General features: G+C 39.8%; 1 protein-coding gene across 1 annotated transcript in view; it reads left to right on the top strand.

Annotated features, from left to right (window-relative positions):
- The window catches only part of Nudc (nuclear distribution C, dynein complex regulator), a 79,209-nt gene that overhangs the window by 51,267 nt on the left and 2,161 nt on the right, over positions 1–25,781 (top strand). The window lies entirely within an intron of this gene.

Here is a 25,781-nt window from a genome sequence, read left to right as displayed (position 1 = left end):
GGTCGGCCAGTGGAATCGTGACTTTTTATTATGCCACGGATCTGTTCTGTATACGCGCCGCCGATGAAAACTTCGAGGAGACAAAAAAGCGCGAGATTCATTTTCAATTATGCACAAAAAATGTATACTGTGCAAACGTACATTTTCTCTCGATTACCAAATTAATATGTAAGTTTTGTTCATCTGGTAGCATAATTTTACTACCTAATAAGGTATTTGTTATTCATTAATTAACAAGTACAGATTTCTAGGAACGTCTTTGAATATTTGTAATGTGAAAGATGTTATTACAATCTATATAGCGAAATATAACGAAAGTTTTAATCGTAAGATTTTACTGCATTAAAACCGGGAGCCAAATGAAGATAATTGTGGACGTAGAAGTGGCAATATATTTTAAAGTTATTAGTTAAACTTATTACTCTCGAAAGAAAATGTTTATATTATGTAATTCTGTCAATCATTAACAATAAAATATATCGTAATAGTGCTTAATAGTAAACATATATTGCTTGAAAGACGGTCTGTGGTATAATTATATCTTTATAATCCGTCTGAGAAATATGGCTAACATAAAAGAGGCTATTAACTGTCTGTTGGGAATCGTCGAGGAATTAATACATATATATCAATATATATGAACATGTGTGTGTAAACATATATACATATACACATACATTACTGCCTGTTTATAAATGTCTTACGTTTTACGGTGTTATTGCGACACTATCGGATTTGGAAGTGGACCACCGTGCACATGAAAAGTCACCCGAATCGCGAAGACGTACTTGTATGATCACGGCTGGCCGTTGCGTATCGAGAAAACATCGAAGTCACATTAAGTCGCGTCCAGGACACGCCATTAGCTGAATCTCGAAAGCCTTGTGCGTACGTGGAAAGACTCGCGGGAACAGTGAAGGAGCGTGAGGTCCTTCACACCTACGCTCTATTCTATTGATTATCTATTGAGTATCCGGTGTCTATTGTGTGCTATTTCTTCTTCACGAGAGATACCGTAAATATTTTCTGTACGTGATTTGCCTCTCTTATGAAGTAACATTAATTCGAAGAGATTTTTCTTAGCGTGTTAAGTACACGAATTACTTCATCCACATAAAGGTTCTTTATTTGAATATAGTATCTAAGCGAATATATAAGATTAGAAATTCAATCAAGAATGTCAGTTATATTTTTTTCATCATCTAGCTTAAGGCAGAGATATTTGGAATTATTGTTTGAATTATTCAACGACATTTTTATTCATGAAGATGTTATCCTTGGTCATTTTAGTATACCTTGTAACGAAATAAGTAAATAATAAGACGCGAGCATATTTTTAACTGTCTGACACATAAATATGTTGTACGACATAAAATAGAAAATAATGGTTTTTCGATTAGAAAGAGCTTCGATCATACTATATTCTACCCTTGTATTATTCATCATACGAGCATATGACTCAAGTTAGAGAATGAAGGATACAAAGTGACCAATATCAAAGGAAACAGCTTGGAAAGTGCGTTGTGAGTGAGATGGAATCTGGGTCATTGCAGCAATCAAGAAACAAAGGAGACTTTCCATTATTATAGTAGTATAATTAAATTAAAGAGCGCTTAAATTCTGCTCATACACATTGTAATCCTATCACAGTTTGCTCTTAATCCTATAACCAACCGATAATTCTATCTGAACATATTCGCGTAGATTATAATACGGTTTAGCTTTATGACGGAGAATTCTATTTCGGAGAATTCCATTTGTCAAGTCGCTGAATAATTTAATGATTTTATGCTAATTGCGGGATTCATGTAAATAGATCAAACAGGTAGTCACATCCCAAGGACTTGTAGTACGATAATTGTTTATTTCACTTCGCTATTGGATAGTAACTTGCTCTTTTTTGCAACAATAAGTTGAGACAGTAGCGAATAAATCGATCTAACGAACCGTAAAAGCACTACACTATAATCTTTCCATTCGTAGGAGATTATCAGAATACAGGTAATAGACAATGCTGTAGTTTTCAGAATCTTGTACTCTGAGTTGTCCAATGAGTCTGAAAAGGGGAACGATACTATTTATAGATAATTTCCACCACAATTTTTAATTGAATTTCTTATTTTGTTATCTATTTTCATTTCATCGTAATTCTATCTCGTGAAAAATAGATACATATGTAAAATATATATTTAAAAATCCTTTCGTACATATTTCGAAATGTTGCCAATAATGCCAAACGCAGAAAGAGAATTTACGAACTTTATTCATTGTAATACTTATATATTTGTATCATTTTTTTCTAGTATCTTTTTTCTGGTCTTCTGTTATTCTTTATCCGCCTGTGCAAAGAGTTTAGTTATTACAAAATGTATAGTTGAGATCTGGCGGTACTGACAAAGGAAATTCCACATTTCGATTTGATTTTGAGAAAATAAAAATTAATGTCCAGTTCTTCTCGACCGATATCCCGCGGCGAATTGAAATGGTCGAGCGGAGTCGTGGCAGTTACCGGAGCCAGCGGAGCGTGCATGCGACTTTTCCACAGTCACTTTCATAATACAAGCCACTTCCGAAAGTGAATCAACGTATCCGACGTTAAGAGAAGGTTACGCATAAGCTAATGCAAACTTATTTATAAGGCGAGATCAAGCAGCACGCTGGAGGAATTTCTTTGTGCACGATTTTCGATATGCGGTTATACAATGGAATTTTTAGAGGCAGTTCGCTGATACATTGCCACTGGATATTATGCCAGTGAAGGTAATAAAGTCACACGTGCGAAACAACAATGCTAATATTGAGGCTTTATACTGACATAAGTGTCTTTATCGCTATAATTCAACGACGCAGTCAGCCGTAACCAATTTAATTGCAACATTTATTATAGCTCTGATTTATTATTAATAATTGCATTAAATTTTATATAAATTCAAAGATTATAAAGAATTACAAACAATTTTATATATTGAATGAAAATCGATATTAATTGGTCAATAAAAATTCCTTATTGAGATACAACTTATTCGATAAAGAGAATATATCGCTCATTTGCTACAACATAACTCAGAAAACAAAATTTTCTAAAAAATAAGTTTGAATGTTTTGAATCATTAAAATTTTTAATATTATACTTTTAAATGCAATTTTGGTGCAATAACTGATTATAGAGGAACAAAAATATCTAGATACATATTAGCTCTTCATTCAGTGTATTGAATTTTCACCCTTCTTTTGCAAACAGTTCAAAGATGACAATTTTTTAGTTATGTCATTGTTGTAGCAAATGAGCGAATTATATGTATGTGAAGCAAACATATATACTAATTGTAAGAGAAATATCGAGAAATCGCTGCTCTTGGTATCATATCGAGGAACAATAAAATGAGATTAAGGTGATCGGCCAATGTTACTACGGTTGCCGGATAATTAGTCAGGCTTTTTAAACTGTAATCCCTTACCAAACATCGAATGGGTTGAAACATAATGAAAAACTACCTTAATGACCTAACTTTCACGCATTAGCACCACATTGCTACAAGGATAATGATAGAACAGTCAACCGTCATGGCCAATAAAATAAATGCAACATAAAATTTTGCTTGTGTTTTATCCTACTTTATTTCTTAGGGAGGGAATTCCATCATTGAGCGCCGTAATATTTTACACAGGGATATAAAAATTTGATTCTATCGGATATTGCGCGATTAGCACTTAGATGCAATCCAGTAACTATTTCAAATATCCAAAATTACAATGCTTGGTTATTCTGTTATGTAATCAACAATCCGGTTTCGAATTGTCGCGAGAAGTACTTCGTAGAGACAATATAGCTTTTTCATTCTCGCACTTTAAGCCTGTCACCGATAAAATATTGCTGGATTGTTTGGCGATTTATAACTGCTTGAGAAATTGAACCGAAATAATTTATTATCATTTTACGAATAATATCATTTCTCGTAATAATTCTTTTTGAAAAATTATTTCTTATTTAATAACATTATTGCAGCCAATATTTCTATAGTAATTTTTTTTTAAATAATTTCTTAATATTTTTAAGATTTTTATATCTCTTTATTTTTATATCTCTTTTATGCATGTTACATTACTATATAAAATTTATAAATAGTGTTTTGTAGAATTATATTTTGGTCATAATAATGATGATTGTAGCCTCAATGACAATACTTTGTAATGATCATCGAAGAAAACGGTCAAAGTGATATAACTCTGCGGTGAATCCCGACAATCTTAATCAACGCTTAACGATGTTACGTGATTTGCATTGTTCTCAAGTGTCACGGACACTCATTGCACAACGGCGTTTTGATGAGTGATTGACCTACAGGCACCTTCACCATAGTTTTTATAAACGTCGAAATAAGACACGTATTCAAGCGCATTAGTCGCGGTTGAAGTGCCTACATACAACAATTGCAACACTTTTCACGTTATTGCGTGAGCCACGTAAACTACTTTCGATTCGATTAAAATGTATTCTAGTACCACCACAATCTATCTTCATTTTTGGAAAACAAAAGCTTATATAGTATATATAGTATAATTATATAGTTTAGATAATCATCACATAATTGTATCGTTTAAATAAAAATAATTATTAATTGTCTTGATCTATTTTACTCAGCAGGAGTGCAATTGCTTCTGAATATTAAGATAACATCAATTTTGCAACCTATTTAAAGCATTCCTGTCTCGAGGATAGTTATCAATCGAACTTTATTAATTGGTTATAATATTTCTAAAAAAAAAATGTAAATAGTTTTCCAAATATATGTTTTGAATGTGCGTTACGAGTATATATCAGTAATGAACATTCGAAACTTAAATTAACACGAATCAAGTTTTTACGCTTTTACGTTTCACGTTTCAAATTTAGTACGCGTAAATAAATCCAGTTCCAATGGAGTCCAGTAAATCTTGCATAATAACAGGCACGTAACGAGCGTAATACTCACCAACATTTCGATCAAGGACAATTCGACGTATCTCGAAGATCACGTGGATCTTAAGATCCACCGATCGCCACCTTCCCAATTAGTCTGCGTGAGATGACCTTCTCAATGGCGCACCGATTTCGCGGTCGTCATTCAAAATTTCACTTTCCTCCCGTTCGGTAAATTCGAAGCGCTCGAGTTACAACGAGATGAGGGTATGAGCTAACCGTAGATATGCGTAACCTTAGATCGGGATTCGAACAACGTTATTTTGTAATATCATCCGTGACACAACGCGGGGACGTGAGAGGCACGCTGCAGATGCGCGGAGAGACATGCGGGTTTCGGCCGTAATTCGAAGACTGGTCATCGCGGTGGCGGTGCCATGGTATTCAAAGATCGAAACCGAGTGTCGCCTCCCGCGGGGGCTCGAATGATCCGAGGAAGGCGCGTCCCGCTAGGAACGGGGAAAGACGGGCGAGAGGACTGTCACGGAGAGAGGGGACCGAGGGCCCCCCCGCAATCTTCGTGGAAGGGGCAGAGGCATCCGAACCCCCCGAGTTTGTTGGTAGGGGCCTGGGGAGAGGGCCCCCAGGTGAACCGAGCGAAGGATAGAGAGGGCAAGCGAGAGATGAGGAACGAAAGGGAGAGAAAGACGTCGTCGTCGTCGTCGTCGTCGTCCGTCGTCGCCGTCGTCGTCGTCGGGGAGAAGAGAGATAACGCAAGACGCCGCCGCCGCGATCCACACGGTGAATCGTTCGTAAGAAACGCGCATTGTTGTGTGTCAGCGCGCGCGATAGTTATGGGCCCCAGGCAACCTTGTCCCAGTACCGTGCGGCCGTTCGCGCTCATCCAGCGTGCTCCCGCCGCTAACGCGGTGAGCAAGGGGACGGACGGGTGGGCGGACGCGGCGCATATCCGACGAAATACGAGCGTCGATGAGGAACCGTGAGCGCGCGGCTCGGCTCGGCGCCGCCTCGCGTAAAATAAGACTTGCGCCAGCACGACGAGGAGGAATCGAGGAAGAAATCCTTCCGCGCGCGCGCTTTGCTTTCGCGACCGGAGGATGCGTAGTATCCGCACTATCTGGGTCATGGATGCACCTGAGAAAACAACGCTGTATTTTGGTCAGATCGCCCCTCCCCGTGAGCGCACGCACTTCTCCGCTCCCGTCGTTCATTGCCGTTAAAGCGGGACCTCAATTTGTATCGCGCTCGGAAAAATAGCGCGCGATTAATAAGAACGGAGAGATACATAATGTCGAAGTTATCCCACGAAATGCGCATTATAACGAGCTTACGGCTGGGACCACAACGGCTATTGCACTCAACGATATGCAGATTGCGATGCGAGACAATTTACGAAAGAGAGCCAAACACAATACGCACATTGAGAGTCTTGGTCCCGGCGTTTTATCTTCCGTGTCTCTTTCATTTCTCTCTCGTGTTTTTCCATGTCTCTTTAGACGCTTTGATACGCGAGTCTACACCGGGTATCATTTACATAACGGATGCTTATTTTAATCAAGTGACAAGTCAATGCGGCGGTTCTACAACGGAATTATATAAGCGTCTATGGAGAAGCATTTAAAGGCAACGCGATATTTCGATTGGTAAACCGCATTATTTCTATACTTGGACTTTTTTAATGTTCTGACAATGATGAGGGCGCCCTGTTACGTATATATGCATACTAAGCTATGAAAATAATTCTGTGTACGTTAACTGTACATAGAACCGGGAGAGAAAATCATTCATTTTATTTACAATAGTGAAAGCGAATTAAGAAAACTGAAGGAAAACAGCGCAGTTGAATAATTGCGCATTGTGCTACATTTACGACAATTGTTACGAAGAAAAGAGCTATATTTAAATATTCCATGATGGAAGGAAGAAAGAAGTTCGCACCGGAGATGGGGAGATACGTAAATGAGAGGCACTTTACGAGGTGGTACCGCTAATTAGTTTTAATCACGGCGTTACTTCGATATCTCGAAAATTCCATTCGTACTCTCCTCTCTGTCTTTATTATTCGAACACGCTGTAATTACTTCGCTGTATGATTATCATGTACATACAACGGTTGGCATGTAACGTCATGTACGCGATCCGGGCAGCGTGATCATCGATAAGTCGATACCTCCCGTGCGAGAGCGAATGCGTGATTCGACGATATCCAGTGTCGGATCGTGACGGATTGTGATTATTGCTGAACAGAACGTCCGAAAAAGCTTCTCTCTTCTTTTTTTTTTTTTAAATACGTAAACGCAACAAGTCGGACATGTGGGTCAGGGACGGGCAAGAAGTTGTTTTGACGGCCTAGACGAGTTGAAGATGCCTCTACCCCTTTGACGATAAGACACGTGAATTACATCGACTGTGGAAACGGTTTTTGATCGCATATATACGGGAGACGAAAAGACATTTGAGATACCCACGTTACAATCTCCTCCGTGTGCATTTATCGTGGCCTCTATTCGTTTGTCTCTAACAATAAGCCTGAATAGTACCACGTGTGAATTCGTCGCGAATACGAACGAACACGCATGACACATACATTATTTGCAATTAATCGAATGGCAGAGCGAATAATTTTCGATTGATTAACGCAAAACTCATCGATTAAGCAGAGATATAGTTAAATGAAATAGCAATTGCATAATAATATTACTAAGTCACTGCAACGTTACTTGTTCTTCTGGCATAATATGTCGAAATATAATACATCGAAAATTATTGTCTTCTCGTAGCTTTTGCGTTCCGTTGACAGAAAAATATATATTATATTATAGAGCGTACTTTTATAATTATTAAAAGATTTTTGCGAAATAGAATTGATATCTTTTAATCTTTGACATATTCAATTTATCTTCCATTTAAGACCATTTAAGAAACTGATTTTAGCCTTAGTATATTAACTTATTATCGTATATTTACTTGTCATAATGTGCTAATTGGCAAATTTTGTTAATGTCTTACTATCGTACGTTCGTTGCTGCCATTTGCCAGTCATTGATCATGGGTCAAGAGTTTCTGTTACAAACGTCAATTTTTTGCGCCGTAATTTCGATAAGGAGAATGGCTAGAGATTATCTTTCAAAGTAATTTTTTCGTACAGATGCTATTCACTCCATCCAGGTCAATGTCAGCAAGAGCTATTTCAGTGTCGTTTCCGATACGAATCACGAAAGCCCTTTTGTTGAAAAGAACAGAATTGACGGTAATCACTTCGTTTATTACATTTCGAGTAAATTTCTGAGCCCACGCGAATAAAAGGATCATGTTTCTGACAATCATTGTGGCAATGAAGTAAATTATCACAATTGTCCTTTTACGTTGAACGCGGGTTGTGAAATGTAAACAAGTTTATATGATTTCTGTTACATTCAAGATATGATTTCTGTTACTTTAAGATATCGATCTGTACTATTATGAAGTCAATTGATACTTCTTGAAGTCAAATGCAATCGATGAATGTGAAGAGTAAGTAGTAGCTCTTTATTTTTCTTATTTGTGTCTATAATCACATAATACCATCCACTCAAAGTTCCATGAAAGATGTTGAGAAAGTATAATAGCTACCAGAAGTACTTACGTACGAATGAGATAAAAATTTGAAACAGGTGCATTACAAACAGAAAAAAAAGATTTGATCAGATGTTGTAAAGTTAAATTAATCAATGCAGAATATTTTTATTTTTAATTTATATTTTTAATATTGGTATTTAAATAAAGTATGAATATTAATTAGCATTTACTTGGAATAATTATCTCCGTGAAAAAAAAATTTTTTTTTTTGAAAAACTTGTATTATTTATCTGTTTGTTCTTATGCAAATCTATATCTTGTACTGGAACACCGCAGAAGAGTAAAGATTTATGCGTATTGATTATTGCATACACAATAATAAATTGAGATTGCACTTAATTACGATTTATCTCTTATTAATCGGGTGGTTCCAATAAATCGCGCTGAAAGGATGCGTCGTTGCTCCAGGCCGGCGAATCATGCACGATTTAAGGCACGATCGTCCATGCGCCTTTTCTTAATCGGCGAACCGCGAAGACGTCGAGGGAGATGTTTTTATCCGTTCGATCGAGCGTGCGGTGGAGCGAAATCGATTTCGAGCAATCGCGTCCGCCACCATTAAGCCGTATCTCGTGATCGCTCATCTGATGCGATGTGTGTGTGTGTGTGTGTGTGTGTGTGTGTGTGTGTGTGTGTGTGTGTGTGTGTGTGTTTGTATCGAAAAATCCGACGTTAAAGTATCGCTGCGCGCTATTGTTGTATTTGGAGTGCATTTAAGTGCACTTAAGATCACGCGAACGTCTATCGGGGCATCTGGTTTACGAGAAAGTGCTAACAACATATTGCAAAAGAAAAACAACTTTTCTATACAAATCAATTTTGAAATTAAGGCGTGACGAATTTTTGAGGATTTATCTTTGTATGTTACTTTTGGGACATACACTGTTTCCTTAAAAAATGCCAAATAATTAAGATAACAAATTATGTCATGGACGAAGATGCGTCTCGATTAAACGCAAAAGTGGAGAATTATAACATCAGAAAATCTCCATAGCGCAATATGTCGAAGGTCGGGGAATTCATGCGAGCGTTCGGAGTATACTGTCAAGTGCAAGGTTTTCGATATAAGCACGAAGGCAATCAGGGGGTGGGGCAGGGCAGGGCAGGGCGTCTCGTTGGACATCAGCGGAGATTGGTACCCCAGGGAGTCCGATTTTGTTCTTTCGTTCTCTCTTCTTTTTTTTTTACTCCGTCGCTAATTATTTTGCACGAAATCGCTTGGAAACCAAGAAACTCCTCAGACGCCCGACGACGCTCCCTCTTGTTGTTTCGTAACGTTTCGTAATATCAATTACGCGATACCTGTCAAGTTAAACACGCGCATGGTGTGGCGTCGCGTATCGCGTTTCGCGCGCCGTGGCATTATTCTTAAAGTATTTAAGGCTGTGTAATTGAATGAAGTCATGTCGGCGCGAAGGATCGACCGCCAGATCGAATTCCAGGGCGTCCCTGGGTTAAAAATTCCGCCCTTTGCGAAACTGTAAAATTACAGCGCGGGTAAACGCCTCTCCTCCCCCAGCTCTACGGTTTCGTTCTTAATTAAGTTGCCCACAGGCTAGGCGAATTCTCCACTCTGTGTGTGTGTGTGTGTGTGTGTGTGTGTGTAACACAACAATTTTCATAGCCCCGCCGGCAACGTGTGTTAACATTCTCTTTTACGTAAGGAACATTCTTCACGCCGGATCGAGGTTCGCGTTTGTTCGCGAGAGAAAAAATGGTATAAAAATATGGCAATCCGATATATTTTATAACACTTTGGCATGTTATGTAAAACGGGATTGTTAAACATTGTGATCGAATATCGCGATTATTTATAGCGACTTTTTTTTATCCCGTACAAGTATTCTTCGCGCTGTATATTTTTGCCGGCGAGTGGAGTAATGGGGTTGTGCCGATGAGTTATATGCGAGCTCGTAAAAAGACCTCAAAAATATTCGATTGCACCGAGAAGCCAGTCGTGACATAAGTAGGAAATGTGGGGAGATAAATTAATATAACCGCGCGGCGCGCGCGCGCGCGCGCGTACGTTTGTATCGGCGCGCGTATACGGGGAAGGGGTTAAGTAAGATGTATTTTTAGAATCGACGCATCTCGCAGGCCCGTTTACCGAAGCAGAAGTTGCATCTCGGAGCCGTAAGAATTCGCGAGACTGCCGGCGCGCGGCTGTCGCGGCGCCGAAATTCTAAATTAACCGGTTTTGCAATTTTGGCGCCACTCACCTTTGAGAAATCGCGGTCCAATTTCAACGAGTCTGCGCATATAGATACGTAAAGTTACGTTATGTAGGCATACAAAACGTGTTCCAACACGATGTACCTGTTTCGCGACTTGTTTCATCTCAATTAATTACGTCCCCCGTTACACACTACGATGTCGATCGGTTTGTTACTTAAATGCGATTGCGTCTCGCGCCACATACTTCGTATATCAATTTAAAACATTCGAAGCATAGACACCAATTTTTATAGATTAATAATTACGCGAATATATTCACTATATCTTGCGTAATTAACGAAATTTATTTTCCCCATTTTGCACTTTGCATCTTAAAGTTCTATCGAACAGCCTGACATCTCGTAATGCTCGAAACTTTTTTTTACGTAGAACTCGTTCCTTCGCGAGATCGCACCTTCGTGCTAACACGAAGCCACCGAACGATGAGATAACTTTGCGCGGGAAGAGAGTTAACGACTCCCGCGAGATGCGGCAGAGAATCTGCATCTAGTTGCATCTACGATTATCCGGCCAGGATGTGGCGATCGGTATTTAGGCCTCGCCAGTTACGCAAGTCGCGCGCGACCGTCACGACGATGGATAAAAAACTATTCCAGGGAATGAGGGGGGGGGATAGTAGCTGATCGTCATCAAGCTGACATTGAACTCATATTTTCCGTATGCGTCTCGCGTTCTGCCGGACATACGGTCAGGCGGCCTGTGTCTTCTTTTCACCTTCTCGTATTCTATCTCGCTTGCTCGCGCATGTGTCTTTGTCTCGCTTTTTGGTCACGTATGAATGCTCGTCAAAGGCCCAAACGCGTTTGACACGGCTGCTTATACTCACCTACGTGCCCGGTAACGCGTAGAGCCGGGCATCCGCCAATTGCGAAATGCAGGAATAAAAGGGGAGTTTAAATTCTCGTAAGGTCAACAATGACACCCGGGGTTATTCTGGTAATCGCACGCGCAATTAAAGAGCGTGCCCGGCCATGTAAAACCTATGTTCTCATCGCTTGGAAGAACGTGCGAACATTAGCATTTCCGAAATCCTGTTTAACCGGGAGAGGTGAATTTATTAGGTCGAGAAATAGTAACCAAAAACTTGTATAATATTATACAATATGTCCGATTTCATGTTTTTGTTTAAAGTTTCTTTTAAATTTTTTAATAGATGTGTGTGGTTTATTTAGTCTTCTAGATAATAATAACCTTTTCACGCATATATACAGATATATAATATTATTACTTTGAAAACTTTAAATGTATGACCTTGTATACTAAACATGAGACACCTTGTATTGCAAAACGAAATTTCATTTTCGCAATATCTCGATTGCAAATAAAAAAGGTATTATCTCACAGACCTCTTCGTAAGATCATCGCGCTTCTTCAGGGTCATCGCGGTAATTGTCTGCAGCAATTAAAATATGCGCGGGAGGTGAAATTATTGCCCCATGCGTTCTCCACAGTTTTGTCATAAGGACGAACACGCGTAAGACACTGAAAAGAAGCATGAAGCAGCAGGAAGGGAATGACATGCAGAAGGATAACGACAAGACTCGATTCGATATTTCTTCTCGTGATCGCAGCGTATGGGGAGTAACGAATAAATGGCTACTATATGGCCAATTATCGTTTTACCGTCTTGCACGCGGTCCTGCAACGCGATTGCGCCGAACCACTTGGCCTATATTGGTTAATGTGAGGTCACGCACAGGCACGAGAGGTCTAGGCGGTAATTGACGCGGAATTAGAATATACATTTCGCACATCGTATTTAATAACGTTGCGAAGGTGGCCTTCGTATAGACGGAAAGCGCTTCGAGAGTAATTCCGAATAATTGGCAATAGAAACGTGATCGTTCCGTTCGATGCAAGCGGTGAGTTCAATCACAAGCGGAAATTCTGTTCGTATTGCGCGTTATTTTGAAAGTACCCGTCTAATTTAATCGTAATTGCAAACGTACGCGTGCCACATTTAGCCTTAAATGTCAGTTTACAGCCGGGCCTTCGTGTATATCCTTTTGTAGCTTGTAAAATAAAATACGCTTCTGATTTTCTTTTATAAAGCGGAACGGCGAGAAAGACTTGCAGAGATTTCAATTATATTTTATAACTCGCCCTTCGGTCTCTCCCTCTTTTGATATGTTTGTCAGTTATGAAACTGCAGAAATTGCAATGCCTGCGCGCAATACGCCGGGGTCATCGCGGCAATTACTATGCAGTTAGAGAATGTGCGGCGCTGACGATCGACGACGTTTGCGCGCCTTGCCAAGAACCGGTAATTTTGTAACATTGTTGCCCGATTCGCGAGAAAAATGTAATAAAGCCCCGCTTTTAAGACGAACGAGCGTAATTGTGGCCGAAAAACGGCCGTGCATGCGTCCCCGCGTCAGCCGATCCGCAATTTCTCTTCATATTTCGAGCAGCGGCAGAATTGTCGCGTTACGAAAGATTCCCGCACTACTTAGCGACTTTGTATTCTCGTTTCTTGCGGTAACGAGATGTCCTTAACCAAATAATAGCCTTCATTAGCGCGTGTCTGGCCTCGTAAAATTTTGAAATTTAATGAAATGCAAGATCCTTGATTATCAGAAACTCGAAGAAGCTCGAAAACCGATAATAAGTTTATATTATTGTTAACAATACAAATACTCTAGTCTTTGTTATATTGCGTTTATATTGCTCCTTTGAGAGATCGCCATAGTTGATAAAGAATCGCCGAAATCAAAGGAGATAATTCGTCTCGCAATTACATCGCAGCAGTTACGAATCGCGCCTAGCCATCCAAGTTAATCAAGGCTTAATTAAGTGAGAGCCGGTTATTACTAACGATCATAATTGTAGGAGCAGCAATGTAATGCAATAGCTACAAGATACAATTATTTTGCGTCGCCTTTCTATAAATTACCAACTTGAAATCTTATCTGTTATCGGTCTCGTTCCATTTCAAAGGAAATATGAAACACTTTAATAATTCATGAAGCTCAAGAACCATGAGATGAGTTGCGATTTTGCGAGATGTGATTCTAAATCTTACCTGCAAAAAATGCAGCCAGCGATTCATGATTCAAGTCAGTATAAGAATTCTAAGAAAACAATTATAAATTGAAGTTAATTTTTCTTTCGAGGAGATACATTTTTACGAAAGGTAAAAAATAGATAGGATAGCGCCAGTCATTGGAAACGTTATCCATTTAAATCGTGCATTGTCACCTGGAGCGTGATGTGGTATAACATTTATCTGTTTCAAGCCGATCTAATCAAACCATCATTAATTACACATTAATGGCACCGATTGATGCATTCGCGCGGAAGAAGAAACATAGATTGGGCAGCGTGTCTGGTACGATTAGTTACGGTGTCAGTTTGGGCGCGCGCAGCCTTGTAACATAAATACGCAAATAATCCGATAAATCTCGATATGGACTTCTGCTCATCCTTCGGAGTCCTTGACACCGACGTAGTGTCACCGACTGCGTGCTCGAGAGTCGCCGCGGTGGAAAATGAGAGTCGGCTGTCAGCCGACCGTTCGCCGTCCGTCGTGGAAGCGACCCGGATCAACCTCGCGTCGTTTCCCAATACGCGTATAGTCTCCACCGCGCGCGCGTCACTCCTCTCAATGACCTGTAGTCCCCCCTAGAAAAGACGTTAATGATCCTTAGAAGTTATCGACCGCGAGAGGTTCCGCTCGGCTACCTTGACGAGCGTGGAAGACACTCTTTCTCAACAATCTCGAGAGTTTCTGATTTGTACGCGGCAGAGTTTCTTATTTCGCCGCGCGTTCGACGTTCCTGGATTTTTCCTGATGGAGCGACGAGTGATATCATGGGGTAACGATGCGCGAAGTTTGACGGTGACGTCTTGATCTTGAAACGGGCATTATGCAGACGGATGCGCAAACTGTACAATAATGTATTACATTTGCGACGCGGCTGTAATTTTCCCGCCATTCAGCATGAACAAAGAAATTGTAACGATTAACGTTGAGTAACGTTCGACTGATGCGTGAAAGGTGCTCGCTGACCCAGATTAATAATCGCGATCCGAGCGATTTTCAACTAGCGGCTTAGTCGCGCCGTTTTCGCTCCTTCGCACTGACGTTTTCGCTCCTTGGAAGTGTCGGCTTGCTCTCTGATGCGGCAACCGATGAAATTAATTTGCTCGACGATCACGATGTCTATCGTGAGAAATCAATAAAAGGTTTCTTCTTTATTATCGCGAGAATATATACGCCGATTATGGAAAATTAAAGCGGATTAAAATTATCTGTATGGTCATTCTTAATTAAAATAATTCACGAAATTAATGACGGTCAGCGATAATTATCAAGCGCGTTATAATAATCAGTTTTATTTCCCAATCCGAGTGTGCTTTAGCAACCGGCAATTAATCCCCCCCCCCTCTCCCCGTTTACTATAGCGTGTTCTCAATCGCGGGGGACAAGGAGAGATCGTTACCGAGTGACAGTTTGCTAGTAATTAGCGGTATACACGCGTCATATCGATGATATATGACAAGCATGAAAGTAAAAAGAGAGAAGATGATTATGATAATGTTTATGAGAGAGAGATGTTACGTTGATAGCGAAAAATTCATATAATCCGCCAATTCCATCTGCCTGCGAAACACGGAATAATCGCAGAAGACAAACAGATAGCCACGCGTAACACGTCACGGGATAATGGCCCTACCTAAGGGAAGGTAATTATCAGCGACATGAAATTGCTTTTAAGTAAGTGCGATGCAGAAGCGAATATATGTATGCGAGCTGCGGTTATTCGTCGTACTAATAGTTACGCAAGGGCGAATATCGTTATACGAAAGTAAAATACTTGTGTGCCTCATAAAAATTTACGATCATCCCCTAACAGGTGGCATTCCGAGGATATTGCTCGACGGGTTACGATGCGTCACGGTAATAGATGTTGTCGTTCCCGATGGGCACGAGGATCATTAGTTATGCGTTTAACTACCGGCTAATCGGCGAGATATTTTGCTGTATCGCTTCGAAAACAGGATATAATGACGCACTTAAACGTAATCGAACGCTCGTGACGATCCCGTCCGCGTACGTACATTTTTGTGCGCCAAGCATGTCAAGGAGATATTTACAAAATGTGCGCGAGGCGTTGTGGCATTTAACGCCTTTGAGAAACGAGTTCTACACCTCAATATTTTATTAAACTCGCGATACCGAATAATGTAAAATTGCAATATGGCACACAGATCGATACCAAGTCCGTTAATTAGCATTACCGAACAATATTCACGGCGTATTCGGTGAAGTGTACCTACATTTCATCTCGTCGTATTTCAGATACGCTAATGCTTTCTCGAGTGCGTCTTAAGCCCTAGAAGATAATTCGTAAGATGTAACCAAGAGCGCGATATAAATATAAAATACCATTCGATCGTGGGCATCATTTGTTTTCCTAAATTTCCAACGGTATTTAGGAATTTAGGAATTTTATCTTAATTTTTATCGGAAATGAAGTTTTTACGTGCGCGAGATTACTGGTAAATTGATAAATCGACGCCTGTTTCTTTTCTCAATTGAAATTCGAGTTCTTTAGCAAGGCGCGTGTAAAGAATGGGTTAATTGACGCATTGTAGATCTATAAAGTGAAGATTTCCGTACAAGAACAATTGTATTTCAAATTTATTTACCATTGTTTATATATATGCTAAGAAATACAGGAAGAAGAAAAACTCGCGATATCAAAGAAATCGAAGAATGAGAAATTATACAATTACTATACTATGTACATATTTGTTTTTCACATATATTTAGTTATTTATCATAGTGTTAATCGGGAATGCCATATCGGGATATCAATAAATTATCGTCTTCTGTAAAATTCCCAAGTGATCTAAAGCGGAAGATATGTAGGTAACTGCCGCAGGATACCTGTATCGTTGATCAAAGGTGTTAAAGTCGCGCGACTGCGAAATGGTTTATTTTCAATCCTAACGGTTTGTCACAGAGTTAAAAAAATTTTGTTCAGAATGTATTGACAGAAATCATACGACTCTTTTGTTTTTAATAAAACGTATATACATTTTTATTGTATTTAAAACCGATCTGAAGTATCAGTGCAATTTACTTAGCATCTTGTGTTGAACTTTGTACGGGAAAACATGTTATAATGTATAAATCTTTATATATCTATTTAGAATTTAATTAACACTGATTTTTGCTAGATAAAGCAAGTTATTAAGGAAACGGTTACTAAATGCTTCTATATTAAATATGCTTCTATATTAACTATGATTAGGTAATGTACCTTTGAAAATAACCGGAAACGTCGGTTTGCTGATAATAATCTGCAATTTTCATCACTGCTAAACCTTTTATAGTCGTATCTTTTCATATCCGGTTTTCAAGTCAGCGGAGCTGGATAAGCGTGGAGCAGGACCAGGTGAAAAAATGCGCTCGATGAAAAAAATGCGTAATTTTTATAAGAAGTCAACGATAGGTACTCGTTCGCTTTGAGAACAATGATCATCGGCGGCGCAGTTTGCACAAGCATAGTTAACGGGGTTGCGATCGCTCGCGCAGTTTTCGCGTAGTTTATGGCAGACTGTGGGTGGTCCTTTAACAAAGGACCGGAAAAGGTATTCTTCACGATTCTACGCGCCGATAACTCGAATATTCCCGCGAGCTCGTTCCTGTCCATGCTACCGTGATATTTCTTTATGTATCACAGCGCGTACTTGCGTTTTTACCCTCTCATATAGGTATAATACAATATCAAACGATGAGATGAACAGATACAGTTATAACAAACTATGTTAAAGTCATGAAATTTAAATGATATCTACTTATTAAACGTTATTTTAAGACTAGTATTTAGTTTACCGATTAATAATTAACAAATTAATTAATTGCACGAGAGATCCACTCGCAAGTACATACCAAGTCTGATAAAAACATAGCTTTCATTATACATATATTACGTAAGTATAAACGTAAAGACTACATAGCAGAATCACTAACATTTTTAACTGCAGCGCCGCAAGATCGATGCTTCAGATCGATTGCTTAAGCGACACGAGAGATTCGCGCCGATCGCGTCAAGGGGGCTGCTGCACACATGTTTCACTTCCCTTTTTGACTTAGCGTCTCTCGAAGCGCCCTATCTCCGCTTGATCCTTCTCCATCTCTCGATTTCACTTTTGGCGGTCGCGGCACACCAGTCCTCCCCTCCCCGCGCGCGCGCGCGTATCCCCTTTTCTCCTCTCCCGGTCTCTCCTTCTCTCGGTAATTGCGTAAGCGGCGCATATGCGCACCGATAGCGCGCAATGACGATCTACTGCGCGCGCCTTCGGATGAAAAGGACCATTACACCGGGGCGCAATTTGCAAAACGTGCATTCGCCGCAAATCCGCGAAAGTAGAGCGATTGTTGTTACCGTCCGTCTAGCGGCGATGCAATTTTCCACGTGCGCGCATTATTCGCCTATCCACAGGATTACCCGTGCACCGATATTTATCGCTCAAACGACGAAAAACTTCATCTCCCTTTCGTGAGAAAATTTTAACGTATACCAATCAACTCGACCTCGCGTATTAACGTCCATATTGCGTTATTCATACGGATTTCATTGCGCAACAGTTACGAGCACTGAAGATAACACTTGTTCCGTCCTGTTCGTATATTTCTTCACGCGTGGCACTTGAAATCTTCATAGCGCGTTACTATAATGAACAGGAGCAACAGTTTCGTAAGGCAAGCTTCTCGCATAAATATTGGTAAAAAGTTTGACGGGAGCATCTGCTATCCGAATCGTACGTGATTATCGCCTTAAGGCGGTGAGGGCTTAAGAGAATTACGAGCTAAGCACGCGTAATTGATACGCGGGATAAAGTCATCGCGCGTCTAAAACGAACAAATTGGTCAGTGGCCATCTACGGTTAGATATGTTCGCGCAAAATTATCTGAGATTACAACATTTGCGCTTTCTCAAACTGGAATAGAGAGCACGGTCTTATTATTGGCCTGGGTTCCTTATGCACACAGGACAGAGTGCTTATTTGCGTACTCTTGCTCGCTTTTGTTGCCCCTCGCGATCACGTATGGAGCATTATCTGTCCGATAATGTAACTGATCTGTCGTAACTCACTGAATTTCTGTTTGCGTCAATAATTTGATTTGATCGTGAAATTAAGAAGAGGCCCACGTCTGTCGAAAGTTTACTCTTGTCCGTCCGCACTTCGTCAAGGATGATGTCGACCAGCAGTGGGAATCGTTAAGTGACGACGTGCTTAATCGTTTGCTTTAAATACGATTTGATCTATGCTAATATATTATAGAATTTCAGGCTAAAATTAACATATTGCCATTAAATATGGTAGTTCGAAGAGTTAATTAGTAAAAATCGTTTGATTCTTTCCATTTAAGGAAACGATACGTATGACCGTGAACATATCGCCATAAAATATTTCTTAATTCAGAGATAAACAGTCGTCGATGTTCGATTTCGTAAAATAGGAAACATCCGATATGCGACGATCGCGGGGGTACCATCATCGTGAGACACGCAACATTATCTACGTCTTCATCGTCGTCGTCTTATTTTTTTATTTTCTCTGACATAAGATCACTGTTTACGCCACTGACATCGGTGGTGGTGATGCCGATGGCGAATCGAGGTGGGGAATCGCGAGGACGCGAAAAGCGCGAGGAGCAGTCACGACGGGGGGGAGAGGTGATGGTGGTGGAGAGGAGGCCGCGGGAGTGAGAAACGGACGAGAGGCAAGGCCGTTCTTTGACCCGAAACGTGGTCAGCTCGGCGCCAATTTTTCGGGAGGAACCGGTCCTCACCCGGCCCCCTGGAATTCTTACCGGCGCGGCGCACACACCGTTGCCGGACCACGATTTCGCCGAGAGGACCGAGGGCGACACGTTGTTGGTACCATCATGGTAGCGGGGCCGCACCTGCCTCTCCCCGTCGTCGACAACGCATCGCGCCTGGGTGTCGCGACGAAGCCCCGAACGATTAATATCGAAAGGATCCTACCTCGCGAGCCTCGTCAATCAGCGATTATCAAGGATCGCGTAGATAAACAAGGAGAGAGAGGTCAGCATATCTCTCACGGACCGTTTAACAACGTTGCTTGAGCGCGATATTTGCGTGTCGTGAGAAAGCACGCGTGTCTAGATAATTCATTTTTTTTTTTTAAATAAATCTTTATGCGTCATGGGATATTTCCAGGGTGATTTACGAGAATTGAGATTTTAAATTAATCAAAACGATAATAAAATGGAGATAAATGCATTATCTCAAGCGATATTTCTCTCCAACAATATACTATGATATTGCATACTACGATAATAATGCATTCACATATACCGTATGTATATCTGCAATAAGATAGTTATTGCTTAATATTATTCGGATATAGGTATCTAATATCTAATCTCAACAAATATCCCTGGCGATACCTTATTCTTTACGATTTCGTGTGGATATAAATTGCGCGTTACATCCGCTCGTTTTACGGAGGTAAATATATTAATGATTGAAGTAAAGTAACGCTCGACCTACATTAGCCCGATTCCAGATTGTGGTGTGAAGAAATATTTACCTACGGCCTCCCCGCCCCTCTCCGGTTTACTCCTCACCGCGACCTGAATTCCGCATCTACCGGCTGTAACAATTTTTGCCTTAACGCCCCTGACGCCGATACACTCTTGCTTCGGGAAGCGCATCCATTGTCGGCGCTTATTATCGCGACGGCAACTTCTCCATTTTAATCTCGGCAAGCGGCATGTCTTTTGCAACATCTTTTCATATACGTATAAATTATCCGTCGCGTTTTCGCGCGTATTAACGCGTTATTGCGCACCCTGCGCAAGTCTCGTCCCTTTCCCCGCCCCTGGGCCGCTGATCGTTGCGAATTGCAACGAACAAAATCAGCATCGCGAATCCTAATCCTTTCCTCAAGCCGGATGCACGTTCGCACAGGCGCTGATTTATCTGTGCCTCGCATCTCCCTCGCCTCCTCTCTCGATCTGCATCTCTCCTCCATTCGGGTCCGTTTCTTCTCGTGGCACGGAACGATGCACACGTGCACGTGCTTTCGCAGAAATACACCTGTACACTCGCGCACCTGAGCGCACTCGGTGAGAGAAGCTCATCGATCTTCTCGCATCCTTTCGATCGCGTTGTGGCTGCTACTCCTTGGCTCCGGTTTATCGTAATCGTGAATATTAAACTACTGATATATTGGCATACTGAAAAAATATACCACATACGTAATATTTCTACATAAATATAATTTGTATATAATATTATTGTATATACATTTGTACATTGTATATATATTATATATAATATTATATACAAATTATGTATGTCGAGATATTATCGTATGCGGTATATTTATTCAGTATATATTATACTAATACTAATGTATAGGGTATAAAACTAAAGGTGTTACAGATTATTATTTTTAAAACTAAGCGAAATATGAAATTTGTGTTCCCTATCAACCGTTTGGTATCGAAAGTAACATCATATGATAAAGTTATTTTTTTTTCTAATCGTAAGTGTAGTCGTTAAGACTCACAAAAATTTCATATTTTGCTTAATTTGGAAATAATAGTCTGTAACATCTTTAGTTTTACACCCTGTATATATTACAACCGTCGTAAAATATTCCAACTTTTCTTATTTCCTATTTTCTTTATAAACAGTTACAAATATGTTTTTTAATGCTGTGACTCTGTCTCTGAAATAAAATGTTGCGCTAGTTTTGCTCTATAAATACGTGTTAACTATTTAATGATGATTATTGATTATTACAGGAGTATATTGCTAATGTAATTAAGCTACCGTTTGGTTATACATTCATCTAAAGCATCTACCGGAAGTCATAAATTATATTTTTATCTGTACTGCGCCGCTTTATGTCTCATCGTTAAAAGACCGATTAGCGATAACAGTGTTTAGTTTTGCATTAAATGAAAAACGTGCATTAAATGAAACGGCTGTCACAGGATAATTATATCCTCTGCCGTACCAGGCTGCAACTGATTATGAAAAGCGCGAGACGGCACTTGTATGGATAATTGCTAATTTAAATACCAGATTTTGTACCGTTAATAACGACGTGCGAAAAATCTTGCATTAATCGCGATCGACACATGTTACTTACAGAATACGATATTATTACGTGACAGTATGACGAAAATTTTTCTGCGTGAACTGAAAACAGATATTTAGAAAACTTCGAATTTAATATAATTAAACATACTGGAGTAAAATTTCATGGATTGATAATTTGTAGCATATTGCGTAAAGCAATGCAGACTGATTTAAACGACGCGTGATTATTCCCCAGTTTTCTATCGTACCATGTTCGTCAGACAAGTTCCTCTTTTATCTGCCTGTTATCATCGCTATGAATATTTAATCCCAACGTTAAAGATTCACGTAGAATCAATTACTGCATGCACACGTGTGCATGTACGTTATTACTTTACTTCACTCGTTTACTTGACGCTAGAATGAGCATTTATGAATCAATCTTTATTCACGCTAATAGGTATAAATGGAATCCGTCAATACAAATGGCCATCTTTATATAAGTTATTCTTGTGTCTCGTCTTTTCTTTAATATTCCACTACCGCTTCGTAATATTTTTTATCGCTCGAATCACGGCAATTTGTTACACTTCATATCCTTTACGATAGCTTCACTGATATAATATATTCAATATTATCTATTTTTTTTTCCAATGCGCTTTTACGATATAAATTTGAAAATACGATGACTACAAAGTAGCAAAAATGTGTCCTTTTTCCTAATGATACCGTAATCGGCGTAACCCATTGAATTTTTGTATTCTTTTTTTATATCTTAATCATGTATTTAACATTACATTGTCTCTGTCAGAAGCTACAGTGAAAGCAAAAGAAGAGAACGAAGGGTTAGTCCTTTAATTAAAAAAAGATGGGATATACAAAACAAACTAAAATATAAAAGTGAATAAGTATTCTTGATCTTCGCCCTGAAGAGTGGCTGCAACGTTTGCCTAACGTTTTACCAAACTAGGTTTTTTATACTTATTAAAGTAGTATGTCAACCTTGTTCACGCATATTTTCGCTTGCGTTTCGCATCGTCCTTGGTGTCTTGAGGAGATGTCTTATTCATTAGTCGAGTCTCTATGATTGTCTGCCACTTGATTAATTTTATTTTGTCGCCGATGTACTACTGGGAATTCACAAATGGAAAAGTCTTAGTCGCGTACTCATATATCGTGACATCGAATCGCGATTATAAATTTTGATCTCGTCGCGAGATCTCGCGCGTCGAAAAGAGATGCGTTATGCGTTATTCGACACCGTGAGTAACGAGCGAACTATTCGGTTGCGCAAACGAATTGAACGTAGCCGATTCTTTAGTATCAAGGATTTCGACGAAGCGCCAAATAAATCGGTTATCCACGAACGAGGCGCCAAGCGGCCGTAACAACCTTCGAAGTCACGCTCGTTCGTTCGCAGCGACAAATCGAATGCCGAGATCCTGAACGTAGCTTCGCCGCTACTTCGAGACTATTGAATCTGTATAATGTGCAATTTCCATGCCATTTCTAAAGCTTATGTACGTTTAAAAAAATGATCTCGACGCGATGGTAAGAACGAGTTTCGCAAGTCTTTGCAGTTACAAACAGCATCAATACGACACGTCTGTTTTATACGGGTGCCAGGTTAAAATAAGAACAGCGATGAAATGCGTGAACAATGAACTAACGATATTTTTTGTAATGTTTTTAAAATTCATATCTTAGGCCGGTATTCATAATCAGATCTTATATTTAAGATCGTCTTAAGCACAGTCTTAAGATGTTATAAGCCAATTACAGAGCCGTATTAGCATCTTAAGACATTACTTAACACGGTCTTGAAATAAGAACCAACTATGAATACCGGCCTTAATACGATTTTTTATAGGCGTTCGGAATAAAATAATTTTATGAGAGCAAATACGAAAGAAATCGAGGATCTTTGTGCTGAGATTATTTGAAGCGATCTTATTTGAACGCAAAGCATGCTTTTAATCTTTATTCGTACAATCAGAGATCAATTCTTTACTCGGCAAAAACTCCAGGGAACAAGCTGTGTCAATACAGCTGTGGTTACCAATCATAATACACGTAAGAACAGCTGATCTTTGCACGTTAATTTTTAAATTATAAAAAGCCAACCGCGTTTATATAGCATGTGTGATTTGACGGCAACATTGAATTCGATCGTAGCAAAAACCGATGTATTGGGATAAGAAAATAACATTGCTTTAGAGCATTGTTTGTGAAAACATTGCCAAATAAGCTTAAAGAAGAAACGCAGTATCATTGCGATTGCGAAAAACAAATAATAACATAAATTCTTAATTCTAACACTAACTTATGAACTTTATACTACTACATTGACTTTATAGCGAGGATTCCACAAATGTCTCGAAGATTATTAAAGCGTATACATTACAGTCTACTTAGGGTAGACCTCGGCGAAGTGAGCAGCCTTACCGCCGTTTTCTTCCTCGCCTTCTCGCGGTGCCGCTTTTATAATGATATTCCATTTTGTTAACGTCGGGCGCAAAGTCGGTAGCCATGATCCGTTTCCACGCACCGGTGCACCCGGCTCCGCCGCCACGTCGTCATTCTGGAAATCCAAGAACGAGCGACTACGAGATGAGTCGGATAATCGCGATGTGGTATACGAGCCGCTATATTCTCCTTGTTGGGAAACCGACGTATCGTAAAAATATTATAAGTAAAAATACACGAAATAAATACATAATCTCAATTGATAGCCCAAATGCTAATTACGGAACTTGAAAGATCGTGTCGCGAGTGACGGGTTACGCGGCCGCGAGTTGCGCGAAGCTGCGAGCCGTGCAGCGCGAAAATTACGTAAATGCGTGAGACCTCACCTTGTCACCTGAGTAACGTGGAACGATAAATTTCGAGAGAAGGTTCAAGATAATGCAACGGGATTTGCATGCGTAATAAACTTAAGCAGCTTGAATTGTTTACCCGTCACAAATTGGAATTGAAATACAGAGACGTAAGTCTGACGCGCGTATATAGAAACCACTCCGTCGCGACGGAGTAATATGAATATGTTAATGAATTTTGCTATTCACTTTATAATTTACATCAGGCTGAAGGTCCAAACGGATATACGACGACTGTCCGCGATAAGCTAATTAAATTAAAAATTCAAGATCATAACATGTTTCTAATAGTTGGCATACGTTTACGCGGTATTAAGTTTTAATGAATGTGAAATTACTGACTATTATTGGCTCTCATTCACTTGACGTTGACTCAGATGACTCGTGCAAATGTATGACTCGATAGAAAAGCGATTGTTCGACACTCTAGATTCGAACGCTTTCGCATAAAGCGGACATTCACGTTCGTGATCGATCTACTCTTGACCCTTTCGAACTGGCAATGACCCAAAGCCAAGATCTGGTCCGCGTATGCCTGCCATCAATTAAAGCGGGCACTCTTCGCGGTTAACGAGGTGTGTCCCAGGAATGTCAAACCTTTGCCATTTCGCTTCGTGAATCGTTACAATGCACCTTTCAACCTCCAGTTCGCGCTCGAAAGATTCGAGTACCCCCGCGAACCCTCCAAACGTTCAAGGTCTCCTTCTGAGGTCATTTAAATCAAAATAAAATTACGATTTTTTTGTTTCCGAAATCCGAGGTCACGAGCTGTGATTCGGATCACAATGATCTGCAATGAGATCGTAATCATAGAAGGACAAAAAACGCGTCCGTGCAGAACGAGCTGGGAACAATTCTCACCCTCCCCGTCATTCTAGCCATTCTCTCTTTATTTGGACATATCAACTAGACCATGAGAGTCTGCTGAGTTTTTACGTGTCATTATTTTAAGATACGTGAAAATAAATCGATTCAAATTCATTGTATTGATTAAAAGATAGGAAAGGATTATAAGAATATAAAAAAATAATATATAAATATATATTATTCTTTTAA

This window comes from Temnothorax nylanderi, unplaced genomic scaffold (assembly GCF_030848795.1).
Source record: "Temnothorax nylanderi isolate EJ_2023f unplaced genomic scaffold, tnyl_v1.0 TNYL_tig0356_pilon, whole genome shotgun sequence".
NCBI classification, from domain to species: domain Eukaryota; kingdom Metazoa; phylum Arthropoda; class Insecta; order Hymenoptera; family Formicidae; genus Temnothorax; species Temnothorax nylanderi.
This window is presented reverse-complemented; position numbering and strand designations above follow the sequence as displayed.